At 37.1% G+C, this 16516-nt stretch overlaps 1 long non-coding RNA gene across 1 annotated transcript; it reads right to left on the bottom strand.

Annotated features, from left to right (window-relative positions):
* Positions 1–12464: 12464 nt before the first annotated feature.
* On the bottom strand, positions 12465–14674 carry LOC126620883 (uncharacterized). The gene is made up of 4 exons (XR_007622713.1): positions 14537–14674; positions 14281–14402; positions 13460–13518; positions 12465–12632 (listed from the first exon to the last, which is right to left on the bottom strand). It is a non-coding gene; the product is annotated as an uncharacterized LOC126620883 (long non-coding RNA).
* Between the last annotated feature and the right edge of the window lie 1842 nt (positions 14675–16516).

Raw genomic sequence — 16516 nt, 5'->3', positions numbered from 1 at the left:
CACATTTTAAAAAAGAAAATCTAAAAAATGAAATTTGATGAGTAGAATGAAGCTTAAACGACAATCAATGGTTAAGTTTAAATCTAAAGTTTATAGAATATGGTGTCGGATTTTGGAGTTGACCCCTTCACAGAAGTTGTAAAACTTGTCATTACGAGTGATTGTATTTTATTTATTTAATTTGTTTACACTTTTCACACTTCTACAATAATTATTATTAATTTTGCACTCAAATAAAAAAACAGTATTGATGAGATATGGAGGATTTTAAAAATCTAAACAACCATGTAACCATCGTCTAAGTGTAGAGGTTGTACGTAATCACGAACATTTATATATGCTTTCACATTTTTTAGACTTGTACATTAATGATTATGAATTTTATTTATTTTATTCATGAGGGTTTATATGGTTTTAAAAATTCAAACGACGATGTACCCATCCTCAAAGCGTAGAGGACACAAATAACAAGCGTTTGCATATTTTTTCACATTTACCGCACTTTTAAATTAATTATTATAATTTTTTTAAGTGTTCAGTATTGTAAGTTACTTAATATTTTTATTTTTAATGTATTTTATAAATTTTTAACCTCATTCTTTGACACACCCTGACCCAGAATGTCCACCTGGACTCCGAATCGAGCTATGCTGGCCGACACCAGGAAGGTGATGAAGGCATAAAGTGTAGTGATGTGGAAAATGTGAGTAAATTTAAATATAAGAGTACACTTGTGCGCGGGAATGAACCCAATTCACACGTGATGTCAGAGCATAAGTAAAGTATAGTATAGTAGAATAAGAATTATACTATCGAAGGTAATCACCTATATCAAGATTTGCCAAGAATCCTCGTCAATACGAACGATCTGCTACTAGAACCTGGAGGGGCGAAAAACAAGGGTGAGTGGGCCTAAAAATAAAGTTTTATAAAAACCCTTTTCGAAAACATAATAACCCCTCGCCGTAAAACAAGTATAGTTTCCAAAATATACATAGTACGTATAGTATGAAAGAACTTACCGTAGCCTACAATATCTCAAGAATTCAATACGTCACAATATATTTCGTAAATAACCATGTAACGTTCGACAGTCACAATATCTCACATAAACAATCTTATCATATCGAGTGCTCATCAACATATGTTGACACATGAGTTCAAGCAGAGGTATTATGACATGACTGGCACCTACAATGAATCCAAAGTGAGCGTACGGTGCGATGTTGACATACAAGTGAAAGAATAGCCCTGGCCCTGGGTAAGTACTAAGACCAGTGCAGCAACGACGAGCAGATAATGTAAATATGATCAAGCCACAATAACTCAACAATTCTAGTCAATATAATACCATTCATGACCTTAAACCCTTTATAGTAAGTTTACCTGTGCATCCCGTAGGATTATTTCATAATTTCCCAACAATAAGACATTTCTTATAAACGTTAATTTAATTATGACAATTACGTAGAATATTCATTAGTGAATATATATGTGGAAACTAACCTATATATATATATATATACACACACACACACACGCACATTCATACATACTTACTTTATAAAAGAATGGACCTACTCACAGATCATGTCATCGAGTCGAACTCGCCTCGTAGCATCAAGAGTCTTTACGATGGGTTTCGCCTAGAAATGAAACCATTTATGTAAATACGTAACGTACTAATGTATAAACGTATTTTTGTACAAAGGACAGCTAATAAAGAAACTATTTTAAAATGGTCGAATTTAAGAAAACGGAGGGTAGATTCAGATTCGGCTCGTCGAGAAACCTAAGGGGGACCTCGGGTTCTTGCACGCGCTACCATAAGATGGCTGCTCAGAAAGCCACGCGCCACCATACACGCCGGCACGCGCCAAGTTGGGTCGCCAAAAAGTTGGCCGGAAAAGTCGCCAGCGCCACCGTGGATGGTGGCGGAGCACAATACCTCAGGTGGAGGTGTGTGTGCTCCATGTGCCAACCATGATGTGCACCCTAGTGTAGGCCTAAGAAGCTAGGTTTAGGTTTAGGTCGAATCCAAGTTTAGGCCTAGGTTTTGGGTTATTGGGTTAAGGCTTTAGGCCGTGTTTAAAGGATTGGGTTTGGACTAGGATTACATAGGCCCAAGGTTTTAGGCTGGGTTTAGAGTGGGGTCGTGGGTCACGGGTCAGGTCAACATGGTTTTAGGCCATGGGTTTGGCCGAAATCTGGGCAATATTTCCCGAGCTCCGTTCAAGCTCAATTCTACACCATTTGTAATGATTCAAAAGCTACAATGAAGCTTGACACTAAGAGAAGAGATTCATACCGTTTTGGAGTTGTGTCGTGGCTGGAGTTGGCCAGAAATTAGCTCGAAAGCCAACGGACCTCTTCAAAAAATTTGAAAAATGCTTCTCGAGTTGAGTTTTGCGTCATCACGTGTACAATCCACAACTAAGCTCAGAAGTCAACCATTTTAACTAAATGAGGGGAAGGGAAAGGACTTTGAAGTTTACCTTGGCCGGAAACCCCGAGACCTCGTCGGTCTTGTGACTGTGTGTCTGTGCACATTGCAGAGCAAAGAGAAAGAGTGAGATCGCAAAGAGGTGAGGGAGGGGAGGGGAGATCCAGATGGTGGATGGTGTGGTCTTTGTGGTTGTTGTTTATGTATGTATGTGGATGTGTATATGCTCATCGGAGAGGAGATAAGAGGGCATAAATGAGAGAGATAGTTCTAAAGGGAGATATGTGGATGTGTATATCCTTACGTTTCGAATTCCGTAATATCTCGTTTTTGTTCCATATTCAAATCTGCTTGCGCCCACGCGTTCCTAGCGACAAGCACTACAAGGATACACTAAAAGAATGTTTCAAACATCTTACAATCCGGTGGTCAACGAAAATCAACATCTTTGCCTTTAAGGGCATTTTCTTCAATTCATACCTTTAAAAATTTATAAAATCGTACAATTAGAGACGTGTTGTTACAATCTACACACCTTAAAAAAATTTTGTCCCCAAAATTTGAAATCACTTGTTGTACATAATATACTCCAAAAGATAGGAATGTATATAAGGAACAAATCAAGTTAGAGTGGTTGCATAAAAGAGAATGCTTTTCTGTCGCGATCAGAGTGCAATGATTCCACTTTCATGCCTCCAAACTCATACTTTCCTTCTCCTTCAATACAATACTATAATATAATTCTCTTTATAAAAACACAAAGTCGAAAATATTTATATATGTATAATAACATCATGCCAAAATACATATATATAGTAACGTAAAGTCAAGATAATTGTATTGAAATTAAAACTGAACATATAATATTTTTCACCTACTTGTCCACTTGATGAGTCGTGTACTCCGAAAATAAGTGTTTAGTATCTTTGGGGTCAAGCCCAAACAATAAATAACTAAAAGTGCTAACGTAAAAAGACCTACTTGTCCACTTGTTTAACGAACACAACGAATAAGTTATCAATATTATGGTCTGCAACCCGCGATATCAACAGCTCACTATTGTCTCGATAAGCAAGCAACACATTCCCGAGGGTGCAATATTACCATCTTACCCCTCATTAGGAAATACATATAAATTTTCTGATTAGCGCCTCGACTGCGTTCCCATGCTACCCTCTCGGGTGACAACGCAAATAGCACACAATTTCCCAAATTGTAATCTCGATTATTCAATTACCTATTCGTAATACTCGTGGTTAAAGTCTCCATGCAACATCTTAAACAGTGACATACCCAAAATTGAAAATTGTAATCGTGGTTACACGCAACTTTAACAGGGACAAGTGTTAGTCATAACCATACTAAAACTGTAGAACGAATAAACGCAACATGTCCATTAAGGTCTGGTTAGTTCGTTCAGACTAGCCATTAGTATGAGGGTGAAATGTGGTATTGGACAAAAACTAAATACCCATGATTTTCAAGGAGACTTCCCAAGACTTGGAAATGAAACACGTATCATGGTGAGATACAGTAGTGACATGCACACCATGTAGCCGAACAATGTAATTCACAACACCTTAGCGAGTAGATTTACAGTGAATTTCTCTCGAATTTAGCGAAAAACGTCGAGAAGGCTAAAAGAACAATCAAGAATTTGAGGGTCAAACAAGTTCATCAATATATAATACAAGGTAACTAGAATTAATGCATGACATCACGCTACAATGGTAGCTTCTGGAATATTCAATCACCAACGGTAAAGATTCGCTTAGCAGAGTATTTGTTGGGTGATTGAGAAATTAATGGTCACAATTGCAATTCCAATGTCAACGATTCTTCTAGACAGTCTACATGCCTCAGAAATAGTACAAAGTGCATTAGAGTAGACACGTACCCAAAGTTGACTGGAACACCTTCCACTATAATTAGGTGAATATGGAATCACAGTCAAAGTGCATACTGATCGAACGATTTCCTGATGATTGTAAGTAACGCCATATCAAGGGTAGATACTCGTGAATTCCAACTGAAATGGAATAGGACAGGCTGAAAGTGTTCAAGGGTAGATATGTTTTTGCTGCGGTAATCAGTAATTACGTTTGCACAACTGGGATGATACCGTAGATGTTGATTTGGTATCTCCATCATCATTTAAAAAATTTAGCTCTTTTCAAAAGAAGATGTATTTGAAAGGTCTAAGGTTGATAAAGATTTTGGACACATTTCTCCATAGAGAAGTATCATTCGGTTTTCAAGTAAAGATGGTAACTATTGACTTTAAGTCATGAGAAAGGTGGTTCACTTTATACGGTTCTAACCGTTGGGAAACATAAGCGTTACCCCGCCATGCTGCATCTACCTAGCCAAGTCATCCAGATAAAATGTCATTGTGGATCTCCAATTTATTGACGTTGTTAAACAATGTAAGAATAATGCTCGGGAAGAGACAACACTTAAGTTGTCAGAAATTTTATTCATATCCAACATCATAACTAAACTAACATTCCTCGATCGAAAAGTGAGGAAAACACTATAGCTGGAATATCACCAACAAATTGTCCTTAAAATCGACAAGACCAAAGATATCTCGAATTTCACAACACTTTGTGAGAATATCATTTTCTTCCACTACAACCTTTTAAGAAAAAGAAAAGAATATCATCCACTGAGATCACGTCCCCCAAGAAAAGTACCAATTTAACCTTTAAGGAACATGGTAATAAGTTGACTGTGGGTGTTTAGAAAATTTGCTCTCGTTGCTAGGGTAGATGAGAAAGTCATCGGTAAGACTACTACAAATTCATCAAGCTATCGAAGAAAACTCGGGTTCCAAAAGTTGGTCGGGTAAACCATCAATTCAAAGTATGGGTTAACGGTTTTTAATCGTCACCTTATTGAGTTACTAAAATCTAGGTATGATCCTAAGGTTCGGCCTTTTGCCTTCGCGGATAGGTTTGAGATTCCCTAGAAAAGGCGCAAGGAAAATTGGTGCAATACAAGAAAGTAGATCAATGGTGTACTTCATTTCACAATTTGGTGATGTCCCAAGTAAAATTTTGAGAAATGACGCCAGAGATATTCATCCTTGAAACGTACCATACTACTTCTTTTCTATATGCCACGTGCTAATAGGTCTTCACAGCTTTCTCGATACTCAATTCGCTCTTATAGCAGGAAACTAATTCGTGCTTCAAACTAATATTTGCTTGTGGAAGTGATTGGAAAGATGGCTAGTCGAAGTGATTTTGGTTACCTAAGTGGAAAATATGGTTAAAACAACTACAAGTTTACCGTTCTCCAACAAAGTTTACTCTTAAGTTTCCAAGATTTAGTTTCTTCGGCTCTAGTAGTCAATGTTAATCAATCTATCAATCACGCCACTAATTTATGCATATATGATACTTTTGATATTTTTGATATTGTTCGTTACCCTAAAACTGCGAACCAACGTTATGGCATAAAGGTATCACTCCTAGATACTAGTACCTGTGTCGAGTATCACAAATCATAATGCCTGAATACTAGTTTACAGCTTCTGGATATCAAACTGTATTATCAATTAGTAACGCCACAATAGGCTGATTACAGATTAGAGCCTGCTTAGGTGGATAGTTTCGGATGACCGGTAAGGAATTGGTCCTATGAGTTGGTTTTGTTGATTTTAGGAAAATACTTGCTACATGGGGATTTCTACTAACTGTAGGTATAACAACTCGTACACATGTGCCCATGCTCATCGAAATGATGAGTACATCACCAAAAGAAGTTCGGGAAACTAGTATTGGTTGGAATGCCTTAAGGCAAGAAAAAGGAATTTGCTAATAATCTACCTTAGAACGGACTTAAACGGAAGTTGATCTTCCTCCTGAAGATCCGAAATTATCACTAGTGCGTTTGAAAAGATTAGTGTTATTGAGGACCAAAAGTGGTTGTCCTCTAGATGTTCTTCTACCGAGTGTTACCACTTTAGCACCAGGTTGTCGCTCAAGAGATTTCTAGAATTTTAACGAAGTAAACTTCGTAGGAATTCTAAGAGGTGGTATACTAACAAATGTTGCCAATGAATCAAAACTATTCTTGGTTTCCAAACTCGAAAAGGTTGGTAAAGATGACGAGATAAAAGTAATGGAATTGATGAGTAAACCCTTCGGTGGTACACATTTACCGACACAATAGCCCTGCTTCTTGGCCACAAACTCTTCTCCGAATCGGGATTTTCCTTGGCAGTGAGGTTCTTTGTTTAGAGTCTAGAGGTGGTCGCCAAAATGTTCTTCTAGAAGGTCAATAAGTCGTCTAAGTCACTCAAAACTTAGAAAAAGTTAACACATTTTTCGTATTCGAAAAGGCGGCAAGATTCGGAAATTAGGCTCAACAACCAAGAATGCTTACATCACGCGTGTGATGAATGCTATATTGCCCAAACTTATGCTCTGATACCAAACTAATACACCCCGACCCAGAATGTCCACTTGGACTTTGAATTGAGTTGTGTTGGCCGATACCAGGAGGGTGACAAAGGCATAAAGTGTAGTGATGTGGAAAATGTGAATAAATTTAAACCTAAAAGTACCTAAATATAAGAGTGCGCTTGTGAGCGGGAATGAACCCAATTCACACGTGATGTTAAAGCCTAAGTAAAGTACAGTAAAGAAGAATAAGAATTATACCATCGAAGGTAAACACCTATATCAAGATTTGCAAAAAATCCTTGTCGATACGAATGATCTGCTTCTAGAACCTGGAGGGGCGAAAAACAAGGGTGGGTGGGCCTAAAAATAAAGTTTGATAAAAACCCTTTTCGCAAACATATTAACCCCTCGCCGTAAAACAAGTATAGTTTCCAAAATAAACATACTACATATAGTATGAAAGTACTTACCGTAGCCTGTAATACAAGAATTCAATACCTCACAATATATTTCGTAAATAACCATCTAACGTTCGATAGTCACAATATCTCACATAAACAAACGTATCACACCGAGTGCTCATTGACATATGCTGACACACAAGTTCATGCAAAGGTATTCTGACATGAATAGGATTGGGTGTAATAATGATTTATGCTCTAGTACTACAATCACATGAATACTAGAGCTATGCGTAGCACATATGAGTCCTAATTGCCTATAACACACTAGGACATGACTGGCACCTACAATGGATCCAATGTGAGTGTACGATGTGCACATACACGTGAAAGAATGGCCCTGGCCCCAGGCGAGTACTAACACTGATGAAGCAACGACGAGCAGATAATGTAAATATAATCAAGCCACAGTAATTCAACAATTCTAGTCAATATAATACCATTCATGACTTTAAATATAATTAAGGCATCCCCTTATAGTAAGTTTACCTGTGCATCCCGTTAGATTATTTCATAATTTCCCAACAATAAGACATTTCTTATAAACTTTAATTTAATTGTGACAATTATGTAGAATATTCATTAATGAATATATATGTGGAAACTAACAAATATATATAAACTTTATAAAAGAAAGGACCCACTCACAAATCAAGTCATCGAGTCAAACTTGCCTCGTAGAATCGAGAGTCCTTGTGATGCGTTTTTCCTAGAAACAAAACCATTTATGTAAATAAGTAACGTACCAATGTATAAACGCGTTTTCGTACAAAGTACGGCTAATAAAGAAACTATTTTAAAACAATCGAATTTCAGAAAACGGAGGGCAGATTCGGATTCGACACGTTGAGAAACCTAAGGAGGGACCTCGGGTTAATCCACGCGCCGCCACAAGGTAGCTGCCCGGAAGGGCAAGCTCCATCGCACGCAACAAGTTGGGCCACTGGAAAGTTCGCATGAAAAGTTGCCTACGGGCTGTGGACAGTGGTGGAGCACAGTACCTCCGGCAGAGGCACGTGTGCTCCATATGTCGGCCATGATGCACACCCACACACGCATGCTTAAGAAGCTGGGTTTGGGTCAGGGTCGGATCTAAGTTTGGGCCTAGGTTCTGGGTTATTAGGTTAAAGCTTTGGGCCAGGTTTAAAGGATTGGGTTTGGACTAGGATTACATAGGCCCAAGGTTTTGGGCTAGGTTTAGAGTGGGGTCGTGGGTCACGGGTCGGGTGGATCCGGTTTTAGGTCATGGGTTCGGTTCAAATCTGGGCAATATTTCCCGAGCTCGATTCTACACCATTTGTAATGATTCAAAAGCCAAAATGAAGCTTGATTGGAGAAGAGATTCGTACCATTTTGGAGTTGTGTCATGGCTAGAGTTGGCAGGAAATTAGCTCAAAGCCGGCGGACCTCCCATAAAATATGGAAAATGCTTCCTGAGTTGAGTTCTGCATTAAATCACGTGTACAATCCACAACTAAGCTCAGAAGTCAACCATTTTAACTAAATAAAGGGAAGGGAAAGGACCTTGAAGCTTACCTTGGTCGGAAACCCTGAGACCTCGTCGGTCTTCACGTGCACAGTGTAGAGCAAAGAGAAAGGGTGAGATCGCAGAGAGGTGACGAAGAGGATGGGGGATCCAAATGGTGGTGATGATGGTGTGGTCTTTGCGGTTGTTGTCTGTGTATGTATGTGGATGTGTATGTGCTCACTGGAGAGGAGATAAGAGGGTAGAGACGAAGAGAGAATTCTAAAGGAAGAGATCATGGGAGGGAAAGAAAAAGGGCACCAAAAATGGGGTGCCATGCTTCAGTCATGTAGAGGCCCAAAGTGGAGAAATGTCTCCATTTGTGAAATTACCAAAATGTCCTTACATTTCGAATTCCGTAATATCTCGTTTTTGTTCCAAATTCAAATCCGCTTGCACCTATACATTCCTAGCGATAAGCACTATGAGGATACACTAAAAGAATGTTTCATATGTCTTACGATCCACTGGTCAAGAAATATCAACATCCAGGCCTCTAAGAGCATTTTCCTCAATTCATACTTTTAAAAATTTATAAAATCGTAGAATTAGGGACGGGTTGTCACACTCTATAGTATATTATAAAAATAAATAAATAAAACTTAAAATTTTTAAATTTATATAATAATAATAATAATACAATAATACATATTTAATATGCAATATATACATATTAGGCTTGGCAAACGGATCGTGTCTGTCGTGTTCGTGTTGTTTTCGTGTAACACCTATTATCTTAACGGGTCGTGTCGTGTCACACCCGTTATCTTAACAGGTCCTTAACAGGTCAGGTCACTTAACCCAACGGGTAAAGTGACCCGACCTGTTATGACCCGTTAAGAAAAATATTTTTTTTCTTAAATTTGCACATACTACACATTACCACATAAATATTACTTCAAAACATTAAAACACATTTGTCATTTAAGTACTACATCTACACTTGAAAATAAGTGCCTAATAAAAAAATAATACATACACTACTAATCTATTACAAATATTAAACGTGCAAGGATATGCAAAATGAAAAAGTTTTTGTTTTCAAGGTTGTGAAGTCTTTATCAAAAGTTTAAACCTCAATTTACAAAATCCTTGATTTACATCGATCATCATGAAATTGTATTGGAACTTTGGCTTGATCTCAGTCGATCCAATGGTGATCCATTTTTTAAATTTAATTTAATATATATATAATTATATTATATAATTATTATAGTTTTTAGGGGTATAAAATTGTTAAATTAATATATATAATTATTATAGTTTATTCATACTTTTATTAAGTATAACATAAGATTTTGTGATATCAACTAGTGTAAATATTTTAAATTGAAGATCGAATTCATTCTTTGTATTCATCTAGGGTCAAAAAGTGTAGCTGTAAGAAATCATCAAAATCGGAGTTAAAATAACCGTTAAATCGTGATTTTTCGTTTTATAACTGTCGAAAAGTTTTGTCCCGTTACTTGATCTCTGAATGTTTGTTTTTTTGCAATTTTTGGCGTATGCGATCTCGAAGTATATACAAACATGTTTGACAGTTGGATCGTTGAAACTAGTTTCGTAAAATGCGTGTATCTCATCAAAACAATAGATTCACTAACACTTAAAAGTTTATTCATACTTTCATTAAATATAACATAAGATTTTTTTGTATCCACTAGTGTAAATATTTTAAATTGAAGATCGAATTCAATCATTGTATTCATATAGGGTCAAGGAGTGTAGCTACAAAAAATCATCAAAATCGGAGTTAAAATGACCGTTAAATCGTGACTTTTCTTTTTATAACCATCGAAAAGTTTTGTCCCGTTCCTTGATCTATGTATGTTTGTTTTTTGCAATTTTTGGCGTATGCGATCTTGAAGTATATACAAACATTTTTTACGGTTGGATCATTGAAACTAGTTTCGTAGAATGCGTGTATCTCATCAAAACAATAGATTCACTAATACTTAAAGGTTTATTCATACTTTCATTAAGTACAACATAAGATTTTTTTGTATCCACTAGTGTAAATATTTTAAATTGAAGATCGAATTCAATCATTGTATTCATATAGGGTCAAGGAGTGTAGCTACAAAAAATCATCAAAATCAGAGTTAAAATAACTGTTAAATCGTGATTTTTCATTTTATAACCGTCAAAAAGTTTTGTCCCGTTCCTTGATCTCTGTATGTTTGTTTTTTGCAATTTTTGGCTTATGCGATCTCGAAGTATATACAAACATGCTTGACGGTTGGATCATTGAAACTAGTTTCGTAGAATGAGTATCCCATCAAAACAATAGATTCACTAATACTTAAGAGTTTATTCATACTTTGATTAAGTATAACATAAGATTTTGTGGTATCCACTAGTGTAAATTTAAATTGAAGATTGAATTCATTCATTGTATTCATATAGGGTCAAGGAGTGTAGCTGTAAAAAATCATCAAAATTGGAGTTAAAATAACCGTTAAATCGTGATTTTTTGTTTATAACCGTCGAAAAGTTTTGTCCCGTTACATTATCTCTGATTGTTTGTTTTTTGTAATTTTTGGCGTATGTGATCTCAAAGTATATACAAACATGTTTGACGGTTGGATCATTGAAACTAGTTTCGTAGAATGAGTATCCCATCAAAATAATAGATTCACTATACTTAAGAGTTTATTCATACTTTCATTAAGTATAATCCACTAGTGTAAATATTTTAAATTGAAGATCGAATTCATTCATTGTATTTATATAGGATTAAGGAGTGTGACTATAAAAAATAATCAAAATCGAAGTTAAAATAACCGTTAAATCGTGATTTTTCGTTTTATAACCATCGAAAAGTTTTGTTCGGTTACTTGATCTCTGAATGTTTTTTTTTTTTGTGATTTTTTGTTGATACGATCTCGAAGCATATACAAACAAGTTTGACGGTTGGATCGTTGAAATTAGTTTTGTATAATTCATATCCCATCAAGTTCAATGGTGTGTGTATATATATATATATATATATTAAGTAGATTTAAATCTATTTATTTTGTACGTATAATTGACCGGTATACGGTGTAGTACATCACATGTCATTATAAAAATAGTGGGATATGTCATATGTGTGATAAAAAGTTAATAACTTAAAAAAAAAAAATTTTCTCACCACTTTTATTAATTTTCATTTTTCCCTCTATTTTTTGTTTCATTTTCAGATTTTCTTATAATTTTCATTTTTCCCTCCCTTCTTTTTCTTCAAAGGGCATCAACCTACCCATCTTTCCCTCTCTTTTTTTGTTTCCTTTTCAGCTTTTCTTATAATTTTCATTTTCCCTCCCTTTTTCTTCAAAGGGTGCGGCAGGAATGGAATGAAATTATGGAATCAATGGATGCATATTAATTAATAATTATTATAGTTTTTATAAAATTTAATTAAAAATTTAATATATATATATATATATATATATATAATTATTATAGTTAATTAATTAATATATATATATATATATATATTATAGTTTTTAGGGGTATAAAATTGTTAAATTAATATATATAATTATTATAGTATTTTTTTAGGGTTATAAAATTATAAAATTAATATTCTGCTTATCGTGTATCGTGTTACCCACGTGTATTGACACACCCTGTCCCGAAGGAGGGCGTGCTGGCCGTCACGTGAGAGTGACGTAACCATTTACACAGTTCGGAAGCTTTTAAAATACAATTACTAAAATGGAAACCCCCGAGGGTGAGTCCTACTTTTGTGAATTCTGTCAGAATGCCGTTGGGTTCCTCGTGGCCACCAAAGCTCTGCTAACTTGAACCTGGAGGGGCGCAAAACAAAATTGAGTGGGTCAGCAAAACAAAGCTTTTCGAAAATCTTTCATTTAAAACATTTCTAACCCCTCGCTGTAAAACCTGTATACTTTCCCAGAAAATAGCATATATATAAACATATATATAAGCAAATATCTCAAATCACTATCCCTTAACACTTTTCAAAAAAATATGCCATGCCAAGTGTCCAAAAACATAATATAGATGCATTCATATAAATCAGGTGAAAATAAATCAACCGGAGACCCTGAAGTGGTCCTGTACGGCTGATTCTAAAGCTCAACATCCAATCCAACCGGAGTCACCTCGGTGACCTGTACGGTCCAACTCTGCACGTCACTCGGAACTACATATAGTAGTCTGTACGATGACAGGTGTATAAATACGCTCTAGTGCTTCTCTCATCAATCATTAGCGCGCATAACTAAGGTCACCCACTAGTCGGAATCACATCTAGTGATCTGTACGACTAGCATGTTGGAACCCTCACATGGTCTGTACGACATCCACCTACTTGGATCCAAGACGAGCGTGCGGTGTGGTGAATAATAATATAAGCACTAACACCTAGGGGCAGGTTATGAGCTTTCAATGCAATTCATATAAAATAATTCATCTGAATAATAATAAAACTCACCTGTGCGTCCACCGCGTCAATTCACATATATATATATATGCATCAATTATCAATTCATATAACTCATATCATTCATATCATGCATGCATGGCATTTTAGAAACATACTTTCATTAAAACTCAATTTTTGGGAATTTCAATAGTATATAGGTATAAACAGAAAATACTGCCCACTCACCTGGAGTTCGCCCTACAACTCCCTAGCACAATACGCCAAGGCGTCATGACGATCGGCGCCTAAAACAATAATCAAATCCAACCTCAGAATTCATATCGATAGAATATATAACTTATATAAAATACGTCACTACGAAGTTCGATCCGGAAGATCTGCCACTCAGATTTTAAATCCATAACTTCCAGAGGTCCACAATATATCTCTAGGACAACATCCTAAAATTTCATTACCATCCAACGGTCGGATCTCCGTCAATTAACAAAACTAAGTGACGGTTAACATTCTATATTATGGACTTACAACTCCAATTCCGAAAGATCCGCAAATCGGATTCCCAATCCGTAAATTCCTATAATCCTTAAATATTACGTATTACAACGCATCAAAGTTTAGTGACGATCCAACGGTCGGATCGTCAATTCACATTTTCACCTAAATGCGAAAACTATAAAACGTTATTTAAAGCACCTAACCAACAATTCTTAATAACTTCTCATACGGTGCTCAAATTAGGTATATGAATATACCACATTGACCTACTCGACGTCACGGACGTCGAAAAATTTTTAAAATAATTTTTGATGTGGCACGCGCCCCCACGCGCCAGGGAAAGCACGGGTCCACGCGTGCCCACGCGCACCTTCTTCCTCGCGAGCTCGCCGGACTGGTTTTTCCGGTGGCCGGAAAACTGGGAAATTTTCAAATGCTTCGTTCTCCTTCGTTTCTCAACCATTTTCTTCGTATAATATATCAATTTGAAGCCCTCAACATGTAGAATCACAATATACTACTTTTAAGCTTCAAAAACAACTAAATCTCACCAGGAAAATCCAAGCAAAATCGGCCAAACTTAACCCTCGTGATCCCGACGTCCAAATCCTTCCAACGAAGCACTCCGAGCTTCCTTGGGACCTCACTAAGCTCACTATAAGCTTAGACTTCCCTGAAACACAACATATTACGAGTGCATGAACAGTGACCAAAAATGGAGATTCGGGTTTCACGTGATTTCGAGGGTTTCACTTCCTAAAACTAGTACCATTCAACTCAGAACGTCAAAAGGATGAAGAACCATACCTTAATAGCTTCGATCCGTGACGTTTGGAAGGTTTGTGAGTGTGGTCCGTACGTTTGAGGGTGAGAGAGAGAGTGAGTCGAGATGGAGGAGAGAGAGGGAGAGAGAGGCACGGGGGAGGAGAGAAGGAGAGAGGTCCTGCGTGGCCCAACCAAAACCAATCCTCACCATCCATTTAATCCCTAATCACAATATTTACAAACTAATAAATTTAATCCAACTTATAAAATTAATCCAAATAACGTCACACCCATGTACCTTAATACCCACTAAGGGTAAATCCGTCATTTCACATTCCCGTCAAATGTATCTCCGGGACGGGCTGTGACATGTATACCCGAATCAACTCGTTATCTTAACAGGTGCTTATCAGGTTGCCCGATAACGACCCGATTCGTTATCTTATAGACCCAAACACCTGTTAATTTCGTGTCGTGTCGTGTCGGGTTATCGGGTCATGTCAGGAATTGTCAGACCTAATACATATACATTATGGCTATTGTATTTTACACTAAGTATTTTTAGTAGTTTAAAAAAATAAAATCATTAAAGTAACTTTTTTCATAACGTGTCGAAACAGGTTACTCGCGTGTCACCCTTGTGTAAACTTGTTAAGTATCCGTTATTAATGGGTTCTTATCATGTGAACCGATAACGACCCGATTAGTTATTATGTTAACTCAAAACCTGTTATTTTCGTGTCGTGTAAGAAATTGTCAGGTCTAGTTCAATGACACTCAGTTCAAACTTACAGACAACTTTCTACTTTTAAGTCCAAATGTAACATCCCACATCGCCCAGGGGAGTGGATCCTCTAAGCCTTATATGTATCGTGCTACGGTGGAGTCAAGCCCGGGATGTGGTGGGGGCTCAGGCGGGGATGTGACAATTTAGTATCATAGCTAATCCTTGGCCAGAAGTGTGGCAACAAGGACGTCGGGCCCCTATGGGGGGTGGATTGTAACATCCCACATCGCCCAGTGGAGTGGATCCTCTAAGCCTTATATGTATATTCTCATCTCTACCTAACACGAGGCTTTTTGGGAGCTCGCTAGCTTCGAGTTCCATCGGAACTCCGAAGTTAAGCGAGTTTGCACGAGAGCAATCCCATAATGGGTGACCCATTGGAAAGTTCTTGTGTGAGTTCTCATAAACAAAACTGTGAGGGCGTGGTGAGGGCCCAAAGCAGACAATATCGTGCTACGGTGGAGTTAAGCTTGGGATGTGGTGGGGGCCCGGGCCAGGATGTGACAATTTAGTATTAGAGCTAATCCCCGGCCGAAAGTCTGCCAACGAGAATGTCGGGCCCCTAAGGGGGGTGGATTGTAACATCCCACATCGCCCAGGGAAGTAGATCCTCTAAGCCTTATATGTATATTCTCATCTCTACCTAGCATGAGATTTTTTTGGAGCTCACTGACTTCGGGTTCCATCAGAACTTCGAAGTTAAGTGAGTTCGCGCGAGAGCAATCCCATGATGGGTGACCCACTAGGAAGTTCTCATGTGAAGTTCCATAAACAAAACCGTGAGGGCGTGATGGGGGCCCGGACCGGGATATGACCCCAAAGTGCACTTATATTGTTCCAATTTAATTATCCAGACCTAGTACTGTGGATGATATCGAAGCATAATCGATTGTAGGTGTAGGTTTTTATCTTAAAACCATGCACTATTTTCAACTTAACCAATGAGGCTCAGTATCCCAGATGGTATTGGGTGTAGGATTTTATCTCAAGACCCTGATGCAATTATAAGAGCAACTCCACCGTTGTAAAGGCCTCCTCCCCCCCGGGCTATTCACTATTTAATACACCCAGTGAACAGTAACTGCCCTTAATAAACAGTAACTGGCTTTTGTATGTCCACCGCTACACTAAATAGCCTTAACAATAGGCAATAAAATATTAGTATTTTTTTATTTATAATTAATATTATATTATGTACTTTGTATAAATTAATATTATATTATTAATTTATCTTT

Source organism: Malus sylvestris, chromosome 1 (genome assembly GCF_916048215.2).
Source record: "Malus sylvestris chromosome 1, drMalSylv7.2, whole genome shotgun sequence".
NCBI lineage: Eukaryota > Viridiplantae > Streptophyta > Magnoliopsida > Rosales > Rosaceae > Malus > Malus sylvestris.
Note: the sequence above shows the minus strand (reverse complement) of the source record. Positions and strands in the feature narration are given on the sequence as shown.